Source organism: Alligator mississippiensis, chromosome 6 (genome assembly GCF_030867095.1).
Source record: "Alligator mississippiensis isolate rAllMis1 chromosome 6, rAllMis1, whole genome shotgun sequence".
In the NCBI taxonomy this organism is placed as follows: domain Eukaryota; kingdom Metazoa; phylum Chordata; order Crocodylia; family Alligatoridae; genus Alligator; species Alligator mississippiensis.
Genome location: NC_081829.1, coordinates 11,591,349 through 11,609,298, shown reverse-complemented (window position 1 = coordinate 11,609,298; position 17,950 = coordinate 11,591,349).

Below are 17,950 nucleotides of genomic sequence, written 5' to 3'. Positions count from 1 at the left end.
CTCCCTGGACCTGTTTGTGATGCACCTCCTAATGCATGATGAAGTGCGGTTAGCTTTCTTGATCACTTCATTACATTGATTACTAATGTCCATCTTGGAGTCAACTATGATTCCAAGATCCCTTTCTGCTACAGTGCTGCTGAGAGGGTCATCCCCCAGCCTGTAAGTGTGTTGGTGATTTCTTCTCCCTAGGTGAAACACTTTGCATTTGTCCTTGTTGAATTGCATCCTATTCTGTCCTGCCCACTTCTCCAACCTGTCCAGATCCACCTGGATTCGTTCCCTGCCCATAGTGTGTTTACTTTACCCCATAATTTGGTGTCATCCATGAATTTGAGAGTCACTGAAGCACAGAGTGCTTTCCATGCCCTCATCCAAGTCACGATGAAGACATTGAACAACACAGGTCCAAGCACCAAGCCTTGTGGCACTCCACTACTGACATCTTTCCAGGTCAATGCTGACCCATCCACCACCACTGTCTGGGTTCATCCCATTAGCCAACTCACCTGACTGTGTAATCATCTATGTCACAGCCACTCAGTTTATTTATGAGAATAGGATGAGATACCGTACCAAAGGCTTTCTTAAAATCCAGGTTGATGACATCTACCTTGTCCCCTGCATCTAAGCATTTTGTGATCTGGTCATAAATAGAATCTAGGTTAGTCAGGTAGGATCTACCTGTTATGATCCTGTGCTGGTTGCCCTTCAGCATTATTTTTCCTGCTGGACTCCCACAAATGTGATCCTTAATATTTTTTCAAAGGTTTTCCCAAGGATAGAGGTGTGGCTAACTGGCCTATAGTTAACTGGATCCTTCTTCCTCCTCTTCTTGAAAATTGGGACCACATTGGCCATTTTCCAATCCTCTGGGACCTGACCCGAGCACCATGAGTGCTCAAACAACCGTGCCAGTGGTTCTGCTATGACACTGGCCAGTTCCTTCAGCACCCTTGGATGAAGATCATCCAGGCCTCCAAGTGTCCCTTCACTAAGTCAGCAGTAACAGTTGGTGGGCTGATTTCCCTCTTGTGCTTGTCTATAATCCAACTGGGAGATTTGTCCTGATCCATGTTCAGGAATACAGAAGCAAAAAACTCATTGTAGAGCTCATCTTTGTCCCTCCTATCTGTCACCAATTGCCCATGTCTGCCCTGTAGGAGTCCTATGTTACCCTATGCCTTCTTTTTGCTCCGTATATACCCGTAGAAGGACTTTTTGTTGTCTTTAATTTTTGTTGCCAGCCTGAGTTCCATTGCGGCATTGTCCTTTCTAACTGACTCCCTGCAAGTGTAAGGCAAATAGGTATACTCCTCCTTAGCAGTGGCACCAGCAGGGGGTAGCTACTGTCTGCCAGTGCTGCTGGGACCAGTCTCCATAGAAACCTCCATGGAAACTGGCCCCAGCTACACAGGTAGGGGCTGCTGGGAAATGGCGTTCATTGCCAGCCAGTTCCAGCCAGCCCGCAGGCTAGTCTTTGCCTACCTCAGACCTATAGGCTCAAGTAGAAAGATTGCAGTATTCATCCTTTTCTTTGTCTCTCATAAGTTTATGCCACAAATCTCATAGTTTTTGGGAGCCCCAACCTGCGATTTTTGAATCTGTATGATTGGCAAAACCAACAGAGGAAGATGATCACCAGAGGCAGATCTAGGATTTTGAAAAGGAGGATGCAGCTAGTGTGGTGCATCATCACATATAACACACCACAATTTTTCTCCAGTTAGAAAGAAACTAGAAGCTTTAGTAATATACTAAGAGCCTAGGGCTATATTATTCAGTTTAAGATCAAAGAAAAAAAAAAACCCAAATATAACTATATCGGAATCTGCATTCATTTGTTACATACCATGCACAAAAACACAACGAACTATGCAAAAAATAATCACAAGATGTTGTTTCATTAGTCCTGCAGTCATTAGAATGAAATGTACATTTTTCAGTTTCATAAAACAGAATCTATCGTCTTGAGAGTGCATCCAATACTTCACTGCAAGTTATTTCCACCCCTGAGTTACTGTTCACCTGTGTTAACATTTCTACACCTGAATTAATGTTTTTAGCTAGAGTTAAAAAAAACCCTACAAAGCTCTGAAATGTGAGCTACATTACCAGGAGCAGCTAACAGACAACTGAATTGCCAAAGGAAGGGTAGCATGATTAATGGAACATCAGGGTCATTAAGAAAGGAGTGAGGGTCATTAAATGAAGAATTTAAAAGAAATCAGGTAGGTTATAATGAGCCATGTAGTCCAGCAACTGCCTCACTGCTGCCTGAATAGAAATGCTGATGATAACTGCTAGGCAGTTGATTTTGAACTTTGGGTGGAGCAGGAATCAAATGGAGGGATGCAACTGCACCAGTGCACACCAGTGGAGCCACCCCTGCCCATCTGCAATACTGCACATCCAGTGCCTCGCATAAACAGAGTTATCAGTTTCCTCTATAGCACTAGGACCAGAGACAGGATACTGGATCACATGCATCTACTAAATCAGATTCTCCATTGCCCCGCTGCATATATAATCATTCACACCGGTGCTAAATGTAAAATACCAACAAATCAGAATGGGGTGATTTACTTTGCTATGATTTCCCAGGGTCAAGGCAATGAAGAATCAGACCTCCTAACACCTTTGTCTCAGATGTATCTTCACCACATTCTTGATTTCAGATAAAACTATATTGGTTGTAATGAGTACACCTGCAATTCATGATGCTGTGGTATAAACATTTACTGGAATGATTTGAGATAATTAGTGAGATAATTATATAGTGTTCTGTCAACCCTGCAGCCCCAGAAACTGGCACAAGAAGCAAGGGAGAAATCTCACTTCTATATAGAAAATCATAAGGGTTAGTGTCACAAGCCAATGGGCCAAAGGGAGAGAACAGGTAAAAGATAAAGAAACATCAACACTGTGGTGACATACACTCAGCACTTTAATCCCCCCCCCCCGACACACCTCCGGAGGTCTCCCCAAATAAGCCTTTAGTCCCTAGAGCGCTCAAACAGCAGCCTGCAGCTGCTCCTCCTGCTGTTACACTCATTACATTCACATTACATCGCCACCCCCTCCTTTTAACTGGATGCTCCCCTGCATCCAACTAAAATTACACCATGTAGGCTCTAAGCCCCCTGGGAGGTCTCCACACTCGCTGTGGTCTACCTTGGTATTCAGGAGTGTGGACCCTCACTGGCTCTAGAAGGTTTTGGTTATTCCTTATTGTACCCAGCCTTGATCCTACTGTAAGTACTTGTTCATCCTCACTATCTTCATTTCCATTAGGCTACAGATCCCACACTATGTTTATTGATCCAGAAGCATCCTCTGGCAGCATCCTATTGGACCTATTGGGGGTTGTATTGGTGAAGATCACATCTTGGCTGCTGATGAGCTGATAGCTCCTTTGTCAGTCCAAGGTTTCTGTCCCATGAACACTCATAGGGCTTCATCCGATTATAGTGTACTACAGGTGTTTGTCCACCTGGCCTGCTTGCCAGCTCATATAACACTACAGATAATTTCCTGACGGCTGACCACTGAACTTCTAACATAGCTTTTGGCACTAACCTCATTTCCCATTTTGATTCTGTATCCACACTAACTTCCCCAGTTCATACACCTGTCCAGTGACCCTGATGTCATAGTAATTTTTCTGCCTTGTGTAGCTGCAGCTTGATGTCTCTTTGAAGCTTGATGTCTCTTCACAGCTTAGCTTTCTAAACTAATCAGGTACCCTGCCATCTTTGTAATATATTCATATAGGTTGTTAAATGCTTCTGATATATTTACTCCATAGACATCAACAGGTAGGCAAATTTCCCATCCAAACAACACCATACATGGTGTATATCTGGTAGATGACTGCTCAGTGCACTGGTAGGCCATTGTAATGTAAGGGAGTATCTCACTGAACTCCATCCAATTGTCTTCGATCAGGGAGGACAGCATGTCAACCAGAGTACAGTTGAATCGTTCCACTAATCCATTAGACTGAGGGTGATATGGTGTGGTACAGGTGTTGTTGATTTTCAGCCAGTTATATACATGATAAAATAATTGAAATTCATAATTTCTCCCTTGATCAGTGTATAGGGATTGAGGTACACCATGGTATCACAAAAAACTAAGCAAATAATTTTACTACAGTCTCAGTCTCCTGATCAGGGAGAGAGTATGCTTCTGCCCACTTGGAAAAATAGTCAGCCACTACTAAAACATACTTTTTTCCACATGGTGCAATGGGAAGGGGACCTAGGATACCCATTTTTATCCTTTCAAGGGTTCGTCCAGCCTGCGTGGAGACCATGGGTGCCCTGGGATTACTCTTCAGCTCTTTTCAGGCACCACACACCTCACATGACTTGCACCAGTCCGTTATAGATTTTCTCCAGCCTAACCACAAATACTGAGGCCAGACATTATGAGACCATCTCTATGCCCAAATGTCCCCTGGTATTAGGATTATGTAGAGCTTGCAGGATTTTTGGTACTTTCTTCTCTTGTATCACTATTTGAATAAGCTTGGGTGTTTGGGCAGATTCTGGAAGTTTTCACACCAGTACTCCTTGCCTAATGCTTAGTTCAGGCCACACTACCTGGTACCTCTTCAGGCACAGATGATGTTGTGCTTCTTCAGGGAGCTCCTCGCTATTGATTTTCTTCATTAGTTTTTCAATGTCAGTCTCTTCCTGTTGTCTTGTACACCAATCTGCCAACCTCCTGGCTTCTCCTCTCTTCAGAGTTGGGTCACCCCTGGCTGTCTCCACTGCTGACAGTGGCTGTATCCCCCCTGCTTCAACTTTAGGGTCAATTCCCACTGTGCGAGGCCTACGGGACAAGGCATCAACATTCTAGTGCTGTGTCCCAGAGTGAAGCACTATTTGGTAGTCATATTCAGCCAGCTATTCTAACCACCTAGACAGTTGTCTTTTGAGTGGTTGGAAATCGTGTGGCCACTAGAGAGAACTGTGGTCCATTCTTAATGTGAAGAATCTTGCCAGAAGAAAGTGTCAAAAATGTTTGGTAAAGGTCACCACAGCAAGTAAGTCCCTTCTTGTAGTTGCGTTTTGGTGCTCAGCTTTGTCCAGTGCTTGGCTTACATAGGCTAGTACTTTTTTCCTGGATTCCTTGAATTCATGACAAAACAGCTCCAATGCAAATGTCACTTGCATCAGTGTCTGACAAGAAGGGTAGCTGAGGGATGAGATACGCTAAGCTAGGGAATGACATTAACTGCTGCTTTAGCTCTGTAAAGGCATTTTGATATTCCTTGGTCCAGTTGAACTTAGCCTTACTAGAGAGCTTATGCAAGGGGCTTGCAATAGTAGCAAAATTGGCCACAAATCTTCTATACAAGGGAGCTAAGCCCAAGATGTTCTGTTACATTTTGAGGTACTGACCAGGCCTTAAGAGCCTCCACCTTCTCTAGACCTGGACCTATCCCGTCTGTGGAGATCACGTGTCCCAAAGAGGTAACTTCCCTGCAGAAAAGCTGACATTTGTCAGCCTTAATTTTTAAGTTAGCTTTCTTCAGCCTCTTAAACACTCCAAGTTTCTCCAAGTGCTCCTGAAAGGTTCATCCTATCACAATGATATCCTTCCTAGTGTACCTGGATGATGTCCCTTGCAAATCTGCTAACACAATATCCATCCATTTCTGAAACAGGACAGCTACACCTGTTTCAAACATCCCAATTGCAGTTCCCTGATAGATGACCTGTGGCTCTGTCAATGAGCTAGCAACACGCACCGAAATTTCATCCATGTGGTTCTTACCCATTGCAGTTCCCACTAAGAAGTTCAATTCATCAGACAACTTATGTTCAAATAAGCCTTCTTCTTCTTCATGGCACCATCTCTTCAGTTTTTCAGTGATCATGATCTCACTTCTGGGCGGTACTGTTAGATTCTTCCCCACTACCATTTTGCATGCCCCCAGTCTCATTTGGCCATCTCTGGTATATAAAGGGAAATATCTCCCCAGAAAGAAACAGGAATGATCTGCAAATTCATAGTGACTAGATATTTTGTTAGGAAGTCAGTGCCGAACAAGGTATCTTGATTGGCATCCTTTGCTATGAGAATTTTACATGGCAGCTGTAGGTCTTGAAAGTTGATGGTTGTACTCCACTCTCCCAGTATTGAAAGCGCTTCTCCATTGGCTGCTTTGACTGCTAGCCTACAAGGTTGAAGGCTTTTTTCTGTCTTTGTTGTATCTTGCTCCCATATTCAGTTATGTATAATGGATACCTGGGCATCTGAATCTAGGAGGAACTGGCAAGGAATGTCTCCTTGCTTTCCCTCCAGGTACTATCCTAACCTGGTGACACCAACAATCACCATGTCTCCTTTGGGCCTCTGTCTGCTAGAAGAGGATGGGCCTCTTTCCACTGCCGACCTCAATTTCTCTGCCCTAAACACCACCATCTCTCTGGGCATTTCCTCTGAAAGCGATCACAGTGATGCCACAGCATTCTCCCGATGATACCCTAGCCACTGGTCCAGAAGGATCTCCCTTTGAATGTCTGCTCTGGGGCTGGATATCCATACACTTTTTGAGCTGTCCATTTTACCTTGGATCTCTCTCAGTGTCTCCATCACCATTCACAAAGCTGACTACTCTGGGGTTGGGGTGTGTGCTCTTGACTTCTCCTCCCTGGCATGCACATGCACCCTTGCTTTGGTGCCTTGGATAGATAGGGGCAGTTTTCACACCACTTCCATCTCAGAAGCTAGCTTTATGGCATCATCCAAGCTATGGGGCTTCCCTGACAGAAGATGGACCCACTTCTCCCTACCTAAGGCATTGCTGATGAACTGGTCGTGAGCCAGCAGATCCTGTTTCTCAAGGGTCACAGCTAATTGTTTTAGAGCAATGTCAAACTCTTTCGCCTATTCTGCTGAAGTCTTCTCATAATTAAAGTAAGCTGCATGGTCCCAGTCAGGGCGTGCACCTGGTTCCAAAGCATTCCTGAGGACCCCTGGCAGATGTTTGTAATACTGTTTGGCTTCACTGCTCAGCCCATGGTAGAGCTCTCTGGCTTTCCCTGTAAGCAACAAGCTCAGGAATTTTAATTTAGTATCTTCATTCCATACATTTAACTCGGCTGCCATTTCAAATTGTTCATGCCAGTCACCCCATTCTTGTTCTGCTCCACTACAGGGTGCTGGATTGAATATAAGCCATGAGACACTAGATGGTGTGCAATGTGTTTTCCGTCTCCGCTGTGGGTACCCCCTCCTCTGTGGTACTCACCTTCCCTGCTCAAATGCCCATACAACAAACAAAATCTATACACTCACTGCAGCAGTTGGCCCTGTGCCTTAGGGCCTGTGACAACCATTCCTCGTTTGCCTCACTTGTGGGATAGCCCCCCTTCCGAATCCTACCCCTCCCACCAATTTCTGCCAACCCTGAACTCCCGAAACTGGCATAAGAAGCAAGGGGGATCCCCGATTTTATACAGAAAATCACAGGAGTTAGGGTCACAAGCCAACAGGCCAAAGGAAGGGAACCGGTAAAAGGTAAAGACACGTCAACACTGTGGTAGCATACACTCAACACCTTAATTCCCCTCACACACCTCTGGAGGTGCCCCCAAACAAGCCATTAGCCCCTAAAGCGCTCAAACAGCAGCCTACAGATGCCCCCAAGTCTGAGTCCAGCTCCTCCTGTCCACAGTCCTGGCGGACGGAGCCAGGGAGATCTCCAGCTCTGCTGCGCGCTCCTCTGCGTAGGGCTGACCAGGCTCCACAATCACACCGCTTTCTCCTCCCCTTACTCCAGCCTAAAGTTGCCTCTTCCTTTTTCCCATGCCCCTCAGCCCCTGGGGGTTTCTGGGAGCTGTAGTCTCCAAATTAACAGTCAGCACAGCTCTGCAGACTTCCCCCTGGCTCCTCCTGCTGCTACACACTTTATATTCACATTACAGAGTATACTACTGATATGCCTTTGTGTGTGTCGCTGGCTAAGGTGCATACTTATAAAGACAGAGACATTGACATACCAGAGCAACAGATTTCATCTGCTTCTGTGCTTTCAGATTGTTCGGGAACAGACTGTGTTCTTAGTCACTGGTATATACCAGCAATGGAGTGAGCACCTTTGATATCAGAATTCATTCTGACTTGATTGGTCCTGGGGATCACATGGTTTTGCTTCTGTTCCTAACCTAGATGAGTAGACTCGTTTCTGTTGTGAATACTCATGATTTCAAGTTCAAAAGTGATTTTCCCTTACAAGATTCTCTATAGTTCACTGTTTCTGTCAACACTTCTGCTGGTAAACTCGTGCATGGGAACATTCACAAGAAGTCTGTATAAAACTACATGTTACACAGCCTGGGAGAGTGGTGGTCTCTCTGCTCTGTTACTGGCTGGCTTGTACAGAACATTTATGCAGATCTGGCTAGAGCCAGAAGAAGTGGTTCTTTCACTCAGGAGGTGGCAACGTTTAGTAGCAAAGAGCATGCGAACCAGACAATGCTGTGAACTCAAATGGGAGTGATTATACAGACATAGAACAAATCTCATTATGACTTCAGATAGATATTTGCAGAACTATTTTTTCCTTCTTAACCCAGCTCCCAAATCTAACATTTCTTTGTCTGTTAGCCTTTGTGTAGATGTGTATCTGTCTATATATACACACATATGTTATGTATAAATGTAGGCAAGCACTAACAGGAGCATAAGGGTGTACAAAATATAAAGGCATACATATAGGAATAGATTATAGGTAAGCCACAGTCAAATCAAGGATTCCTCCTAGACCTTACAGCCCATCAGGCTAACCTGGCTAAGGCGCACAACTTTCTGCAGCTAGCTGCACAGAAGCAAGGGATGCTGCTGCTATCACATCCAGCTGCCTTTGACTCCTCTGTTAGAAAAACCAGGTATCCATTTACAGCTGGGTCACTTGGGCCAGCCTTTAGCATGAGCCCAAAGCAGAGCTTGAATATATGTTTCTAGAGTGGCCATAAGTCACCTAAACTGCTCTGCCCCCCACACCCTTTCACCTGTGGAGATACTATTATATATAGCTTAAACACATGCACACAAAGACCTGTGTAATACAGATATACAGACATATGTGTAACACATAAAGTGTACTAGTAGATACACATAGAAACATGTAAAGCATATCCCCCCCCACACACACATGGTTGTTACACTCAAAGCCATGTAAGCTCAGCAATATTTCAGCAGAGCTGGGATTTTCTTGAAAAGCCCGCAGTGAGCCTGACAAGCTTCAGCTCATGCTGTGGCTTTTCCTTTTGGCTGTGACAGATAAGAGATGGTGTCTGAAGGGCCCCCTCATGGTATCCGAACCTATTCTGCCACTCCAAGACATGCTTGACTGCACTAAAGTAGCTCTGGATCATGAAAACCAGGCCAAAGCTTTCTTTATTCCTTTTTTCTCCACCCTTTTTTGTTATCCTGCTGCTGTCCTGTGGTAAATATGCAAGCTTGACAGTGGGTACCACGGGCTTTCTGTCTTTTATGCCATGAGAAAGTTACAGGCCTGGACATTAAGTTGCACAGCATGTAAAACGGAAGGTGGATACTCTGCTTCCTTTCTTGCTGGCTGGGAAATGTGCTGTAAAGAAAGATAAGTTGGAGGAAAACATAAAGTTTTGTCTTGTTTTTCCTTGCACACAGAGACACGGGTTAACCATTAGGGCAGCGGTCCCCAGTCAGTGGTACAGGTACCACTAGTTGTTCACAGACAATCTGTCAGTGGTACATGTTAACAGATGTATTATAATTACTTTACATGACAAACATTTGCTGGTGGTACTTAAGGTTGAATCATTTTAAATTGGCGGTGTGCAATTTGTCAGAGTTTAGGAACCGTTGCATTAGGGGAAAGGCCAGATGAGTGGCCTTTAGAGTGATAGTTTCTGTTGTTTAACACAGGCAAAAGTTCTGATGAACTAATCTGGAGTCTTAAATGGCCCTGTTGGGAACCTTTGGTTTTCATGAATATCAAAAAGCACAAGTGTCTTGCCTTTAACATGAAATGGCACAACAAGACAGTGAAGAATTTTTTTCCCCCTTGGTATATTTATTGTCGTGTATTATTTACAAATTGTTAATCAGCTTTAAACACAGCTGTCTGAGGAATGTCCTATATACCCAATGCACCACACAAAGTCATGCTGCTGAGCTGTTATCCCCATTTTACAGATAGGGAACTAAAGCACAGAAAGACTACATTACTTTCCTATAATAATCACCCAGGAAGGCTGTGGTGGAGAAGGGGCTTTAAGTCATATCTCCTAAATATGATGCTATTGCTCTGACCACTGAACCATCCTTTCTCTTTAAGGAATCTGGGCCACTGGGAATCAAATAGAGTGCAAGATTCATGGGGTAGAAGAAGAGTAAGCAAGAGGTATTGTGATTCTGCTGCCCAGTGAGAAAAGCTGTCTTTTGAGAACGGGATTCCTGAGCTCCTGAACTAGCTGTCTGCTTTATTTCTCCTTTTTTAAGCAACAGTAGTGTAGCGTACAACCCAACAGGGATGGGGACTGGAACCCAGGGGAGTTACTTCCTCATTGAGGCACAGGAACATGCTCCCTTTTTGCTTCTTAATCTAGTCAAGTAGTGCTCAACCTTTTGACCCCGCAGGACCCATGAGTGGCACAGGTCTGGTCCTGAGGCCAGATCAGGTCCTGAGGCCCAGCACTGCCTCCTCCCTGCCCCACACACTGGGGTTGGGCTTTGCAGGCCTGGCACCACCCCTGACTGCCCTCTGTGCTGGCATTAGTCCACAGGGGCCCAGCACCATCCTCTCCCACCCCCCGCTCACCAGAATTAGGCCCTGGCACCTCCCTCTCCTGGACTCCCCCACCGGGATTGGGCCCAGGAGACCAGTGTTGTCTCCACCTGGTGCTGTGTGCTGGGATCAGTCAGCTGATCCAGTCCCAAAATTTGTCAGCAAGGGAGTGGTGCCATTGCTCTCCCACCATCAAATTTCCATACCCATGGGGACCCCCACAGGCTAGATGACACAGGGTTGTGGGCTGAATCTGGCCCGCAGACTAGGAGTTGAGCACTGGTCCCAATCCTCTTACATTCTTGGCCATCTACTGGCCTACCTCCAACAGGAGTAGTGGAGGATGTGTCCCATCTTTCCTATTCTATAATTTTCTGGTTTGGACACTTTGATAGGAAGTAGAAAATGTGTGTTTTACTCCCCCTGGCCAGAGGATAGGTGTCCGGATTCAAGCAGGCACCTCCTCTCTAAGTGCTCTGGATCCTAAAATGATAGAAGCCCCTAATGTGTAACCCCAACTCTGACACCAAAGCCTAGGAGAAAGGTGGGAGTTGCCTGTGTCCAGCACTTCCTATTAGTTGTGTGTAGGTACTTGTATATTCATAGATGTTAGGGTCAGAAGGGACCTCAATAGATCATCGAGTCCGAACCCCTATACATATACTATATGTATAGTTGTGAGTCCCTGCTTAGCACCTAGGTACTCTAGACTGTCCCTTAGATGCTCTTCAGTTTCTTAGTTGACTGCACAGGGATCCTAGACAGCTTGTCAATTTGGATCACACTTCCTGGGACAATGTGCCTAAATTGTAGGCATTGCAACACCTATGTTGAGGTGCTTGCAAGGTGGATTTGGATCTGGCCCTCACACACACAAAGGATAGAGGCCACATAAGTAGGCGGGGTTGATAAATTGCAGAAGGAATATTCACCTTGGGAGACTCCACTTGGATGTCCTTTTGGGGTTTCCTTGTGTTCCTGATTTACACCAGCAAGAGCAGGATCAGTATCACTGTCCAAGCCTCCAAGGTTTGGAATAGATTGCTGCCAGAGATGGTTTAAGCACCTGCTCTGAACGCCTTCAAGAGACATCTGGATGTTTATCTTGCTGGGATCCTATGATCCCTGCTGACTTCCTGCCCCTGGGGCAGGGGGCTGGACTCGATGATCTTCTGAGGTCCCTTCCAGCCCTAATGTTTATGAAATCTATGAAATCAGTCTACCCTCCTCAGGATGACAAGAGCCAAAACCAAAGTTACTTCGGTCATGGAGTGGCCGTGTAGTATAAAACACCAGGACTAATTCAGTTGTTTTGTTACATAAAGCTACACTAACTATACATCCAGACGTGGTTCGTGAAAAAGGAAACTAACATGGCATCTAAAGTCAATGAGCCAGTAAATAGGGAATCATAAATAATCAGGAGAGAGGAGTTAATTAGCATCAAAACCTACACAGAGTAAATTAGATGCATATGGCAGCATCTCCTCAAAACAGCCTCAAGTGCTCAGACTTGTTCAGGAGTGACTGACATGGCCTTGATTATTTCTACAAGGACACTTGTAACTCATGATACTATTTCAGTACCATGTCCTCCACTGCTTTAGGGCTGCTTTGAGGTACTCTAAAATAGTGGAGTTACCCGAATCCCAACCACAGAAAGCTTCTCCTTGCATAGCGAGATTTTCTGGGTGCCGCAGAGCCACCCTTCCAGTTCCTAAGTTGCTCCCAATGCCTGTAGAGGGACTAGGATCATGGCCTGCTCTGTAGGTCCTTGCAGTGCTAGGATGAATTTGGTCCTTGCTGGAGTGTCTCAAGAATGAATATTCTAATGAAAGCTGTGCTCTGGCTCAATGCTTATGTAACTCTGTATCTGCATACCAGAGTAAAATGAAGTCCTGCAGCTGTAGCTGGGCAACAACTCCAAGACTAGCAGTGTTTAATGCCAGAGAAGAAGCTCTCTCAACATTATAGCTCAGCAGCTGCGAAGTTATGGCATTCACCCAGGACACAGAATATGCAGATTCTAGGTGTCCCCTCACCTAGAAGAGGTTTAAATCAACATCTATCCAGCATAGCACTCTAACCACCAAGACATAGGTTAGGCCTTATCCAGGCCCTTTAGACAATTGGTCAGCCCTCTCATGCTTTTCTTGGGGTGCATCTACATGTGCCTATTAATGTGCAGCAATAAACTCCAGAGCTTTATTGCTGCCAGGTACATGTCTGCACATGCACCTGGGATCATAGCACTTTGAGCTGGGGTGGAACAGCCCCAGCTGGCAGGGGGCCCTGGAGGTCAGCCTGCCAGCCCAGAGCTTCTCCCCCCAGCTCAGCATGCTGTGGAGGGGCTGGCTGGAGCATGAGGGTGTTTCAAGGTGGGACTAGGCAACTGGCAGCCCCCACAATGAAGCACCCTCATGCCCCAGCTAGCTGGGGCAGCATCTACATCTACACGTGCACTGATGCAGTTTTTACTCCACAGCAGGATAGAGCGTGTAAATACAAGTTCTATCCTGCTGCAGAGTAAATTAGTTTACTCCACCCTAACAGGGGCACATGGGTAGATACCAAGATATTTACTGCACAGGTAATTCGTCTACTGGACATTAAAAGTCTCGTGTAGCTGTGCCCTTGAATTCTGAATTTAATATTAATTGAATAAAGTGGATGGAGAGTATTGGGGAAGTAACTGCCTCATTGGGAGCAAGGGTCCAGGCTAAAAAGAGATTCCCTTCCCTTCTAGCAGCCATCTCACTGAGCCACACACCATATAACTTGCTCTTGTCTTCCAGGACCCACATATGTCCTCCTCTTGTCTTTCCAAATGCCCAACTTAAAGATGAGCCCTGGTCAGGGCCTAGGTTGTAGCCTGGTAGCAAGAGGACTATGCTAGAAATTAGTAGACATATATAGGCTCAAACCCTCTCTGGGTGAGTGAGGCCTTGAATCTGGGTGTCCCACTTCCAGGACGACTGTTTTCTAGGCACTTAGCTACTGGACTAAAATAGGATAGGGCCCCCTCCTTCCTCCACCTGGCACCCTGTAGTCATGCGTTTTTGCCTGGCTACAATTTCATGACTTATGCTCAGGTGCAAGTGTATGGAGCCACGTGTCCTCTGTTCATGTAGCCAGTGTCATTTTCTGTGTCGAACACACTATCAGAGTGCTGTCTGTGCCATTGCATTTGCTGCAGTTAGTGTGTATTCTCCTTATAGTCCTTGATGTTACAGAAAGAATAACCACAGCCTTGATTTGGTGGTTAAGTCTTAGCCAGATTTCTTATCTACAAAGCACCTACTCACTAACATGCTTGGCCAACACACACGAAGTGTTAGACTTCAATGCTTGTGGTAAGGCAAAGGCACAACTCACATATTGTGTTCCCCTAAGCCCAGTACAAATTCCAAAGGTTTCCAGCTGTCCTTTTACACGGCGATCACAACAGATTCCATTTACATCACGAACAAAACATTCTACAACATCCTCCTATTCCCTATATAAATCAACCTTCTCCTTGTGCATCCCATCATTATCTTGTGTGTTTTGGACCACTGGGGACCAACCTTTCGGCCAGGCATGCCACCTTCTCCCAGTGGCATAACTAGGGTGGTCAACTGTGATAACCATCCTGGGTGCCCACTTTGCAAGAGGGGGCAAAAAATGGCTACCACTGGCAGCTGTGCAACTGGAATTGCGATGGCACTGGTGGCATGGTGGCAGCTGGAAGTTGCGGCTGCCCCTGTGCCCCTGGGTGCTCAGCCACATCACTACGCTTCTGCCTTCTCCTACCCAATCTGTTGCTCTGCTTTCTGCTCCCTGCTTTATTGCCACTCTGTTCTCCTGCTCCTTCCTTGATCTGCTGCATGCTATACATAGAGGCTACCTCTGCCACTTGTGGCACATGCTGCAGGTTGGTCACCCCTGTTTTAGACTCTCCGGTACCAGCCTTTTCACTTAGTCTTACGAAAAATCTGCACAAGCAAATTGTGTATGCATATTCATATTCAGCTTCAGCTCATGTAAGCAGCTGGTGCCCCAGTCACAGCTCCACTAAGGGGTACAGTTGTCAGTGTATCTGAGCCCTTATGTGAGCAGTATATGTACTGATCAGTATTCCTGGAGCCCTACACCACATATCTTCCCAGCCAGAGCACGAACTATTGCATATGCTATAGCTAAGTGGATGCTTGTGTGTCCATACGAACCATGCAATTGGATTGTTAACTGCACATAAGTACCAAAAATAGTAGTTACATGGCTGTGTATCTGCCATTTGGATGTGTAAAGTGAAATAGGATTCTACACTTAGCCCATAAATCAGCCCTCTGTGCACATCTCTGGTCTGAAGTGGGGAATGGCAAAGTGAATGAAAACAATCCTAATAAATACAGAATAATTTATTCAGCATTAGAATGGCTATGATAGAGCCACTACGTGCAGCACACTGAAAAATGTGTTTTCCTGAGTTCTTCTTCAACAGAAATTAATTTTCCCCTCTGGGTTTATACTCCATGATCAGATGAAGAGGCATACGTGGAATTTTGTCAGACAGACAAGGCCTGCACATATGAGAGTAGAGAAGAGATACAAAATGTAATGCTGAGGCATGTAAGCATAGACCTGCTTTTAATATTGCTGCTGGATGGGGCTGTGAAGGTGGGGCCTGACAAACTATGTTCAAGCTGTTGGAAATCTGTGTTGTGAAGCAATGGGCATAAATTGCTCCATTCTGAAAAAGAATAAATTTGATTCTAGAGATCTGTAGAGAGACTGAAACACAGTTCCTGCTAGATTAAAGCTCAGTGAAAATCAGTTCCAGTGCTTAAAGCAGAGAACTGCTGGCCAGAAAGCCTGCTTCTATTTCCACTTCAGTTACTGACTTGCTGTTCAAACATGGGTAGCATGGTAAGTTTGAGTGGAGAAGGATGAGCAGGCTCCAAGTGGGATAGGCCTGCCTGTTTGCTCAATAAAATGTCTTCCCTACAAACCTGCGGCTGGCCCTTTATTGCAGACAAAACAAATATTGACTAGTCACTTCACTTTCAAGCAGACCAGGAATTTTATGACAACACAAAGTTTTATCAGAAAATGCCAGATCACTGAGCCCAGCATGTTTAGTTTGAAACATGTCAGATTCAATGAACTCTTAGTGAATCCAAATCAGGGGTCTGGTGGGATCATGCCGTGCTAGGGGTACCGTGCATCCGGGTTTCTCCAGACATGTCCGCTTTTGAGTCCTCTGATCTCTGTCCTGTTTTTTTAAATAGGAACCAATGTCCTGAATTTTGCTCTGCTCCACTGGTGGAGTGAGGGGGAGGCAATTGGAGGCCAGGGCGGCACTGAAGGTACCTGTCCAGATGTCAGGGCTGCAGCGGGGTCGGGAAGGTGCCTGCCCTTCCAGTGGTAGAAGTAGGCAGGGGACTCTTTGAGATCAGTGGGGAGCTCCATGGCTGGGCCAGTGCCTGTGCTCATGCGGGCTAGGCGGTTCCAGGAGATGCTGCCCAGGAGATCAGGGAGCATGGCCAGGACACCTGGTGCAGTGCTAGAGCCCCAGCCCAGGGCAGTGGATGCCATAGAGCCTATGGCATAGGCATCCTCTCCTCTTCTCACCAGCCTGTGCCAGGGCCAGACCTACTCCACCTCTGCCCACCCAAATTGGAGTCACTGTGCTCTGGCCTGGTTGGGATGGAGTCTGCTGGGGACCACCTTCGGCAGGGCTGGAGGGGCAGGGGGCTGCGGCTCAGGAGTGAGTGGCACCAGCAGGGACAGGGCTGGGGAGGGAAGGACTGCAGGTCAGAAGTGAGGGGCACTGGCAGGCCCATGGGGTCTGCGAGTCAGGAGTGAGGGGCAATGGCAGGGATGGAGCGCTGTGGCTTGGGACTGAGGGGCACCAGCATAGCTCAGGGCAGGCAAGGGACTGTGGGTCAAGAGTGAGAGGCACCAGCAGGGCCAGGGCTCTCCAGATTGAGCGTGAAGGGCACTGGCAGAGCCAGGGAGCTGAGAGCTGGGAGTGAGGCGCCCCCCTGACAAGTGTCCTCTTTTTTTGGAACTGGAAATATGGTAGCCCTACTTTTAGCAAACTGCCCTATGAGCCGGATACCAGTGTCCCCAGGGCCCGCAGCTCTGGAACTGGCCTACTGAGCACAGTGGCCCAGGAGTAGGGGCCCATGCCTGCAGAGTCCAAAGACCCAGAATGCATCCAACTGGAAAATGAAAAACAAATTTTGAACAAATTAAATTTCCCATAAACCCTGTTTTTCCGCCAGCTCAGTTTCACCTCTGTGCCCCTGTTTTCTGAATCATACCATGGATATAGAAGGTCCTTCCTTCCAATTCCTCCATATTTGCAGAGCTATTTAAGATCTTCAAAGAAATAGGGGCTACCTATGAGCCTGATCTGTACTCTATTTAATCCTCCATTGGCTGCAGTGTGTTTTGTATTGGTGTAAGTGCAGAGTAATTTTATTATCAAAAGAGTGGCTTCATTAGGGCACACCAAATTTTACACAACTTTCTCCCCCAGTTTTTTACAGCCTATCACAAATCCAGCCATATGTCTCTTTAGTATCTATGTGCTATTCTGTTTTATTAATACTTGCATCTGCTGGCAATTTGAGTGAGGTCTAAAGGTTCAAAACTTGGAGCTCAAGGACTCTGCACTACTGAAAGATTTTACTGGCTATAAATCTATGGTAAAGTACCTGGGTGTTTTCAATGGGGAATAATATAACCAAACCATTCTCCCCACAGGTGACAATGCTATTTCACAGCAAAGATCCACATGAATTAATCTGTCTCATTTACCATTCCATAGTTAAGTGCTTTTCAAAAAAAGAAGGCACCTTAGCAAAATACAAAGAAACATCTGAGTTACTTACTACTTATGCACCTCATTTTAAATGCTCATTCTAAATCCTTATTCTAAACCCTCTTTGTAACTGGTTAATGCTTTTGTTCTATGCGAGCTTAATGGGCCTTGACCCTTGTCTACTTATTGACACAAGTGCAAAGTGACTTCAGAATGGTATCAGATCAGAGTAGTGATGGTTTACACTTGCTGTGTTATCATGACAAAAGTTACTGCACAGTGGAATACAACTTCTTATGTTTCACTGATACAGCGCCAAATTCTGAGGTTTTAACTGAGCTTTGTTC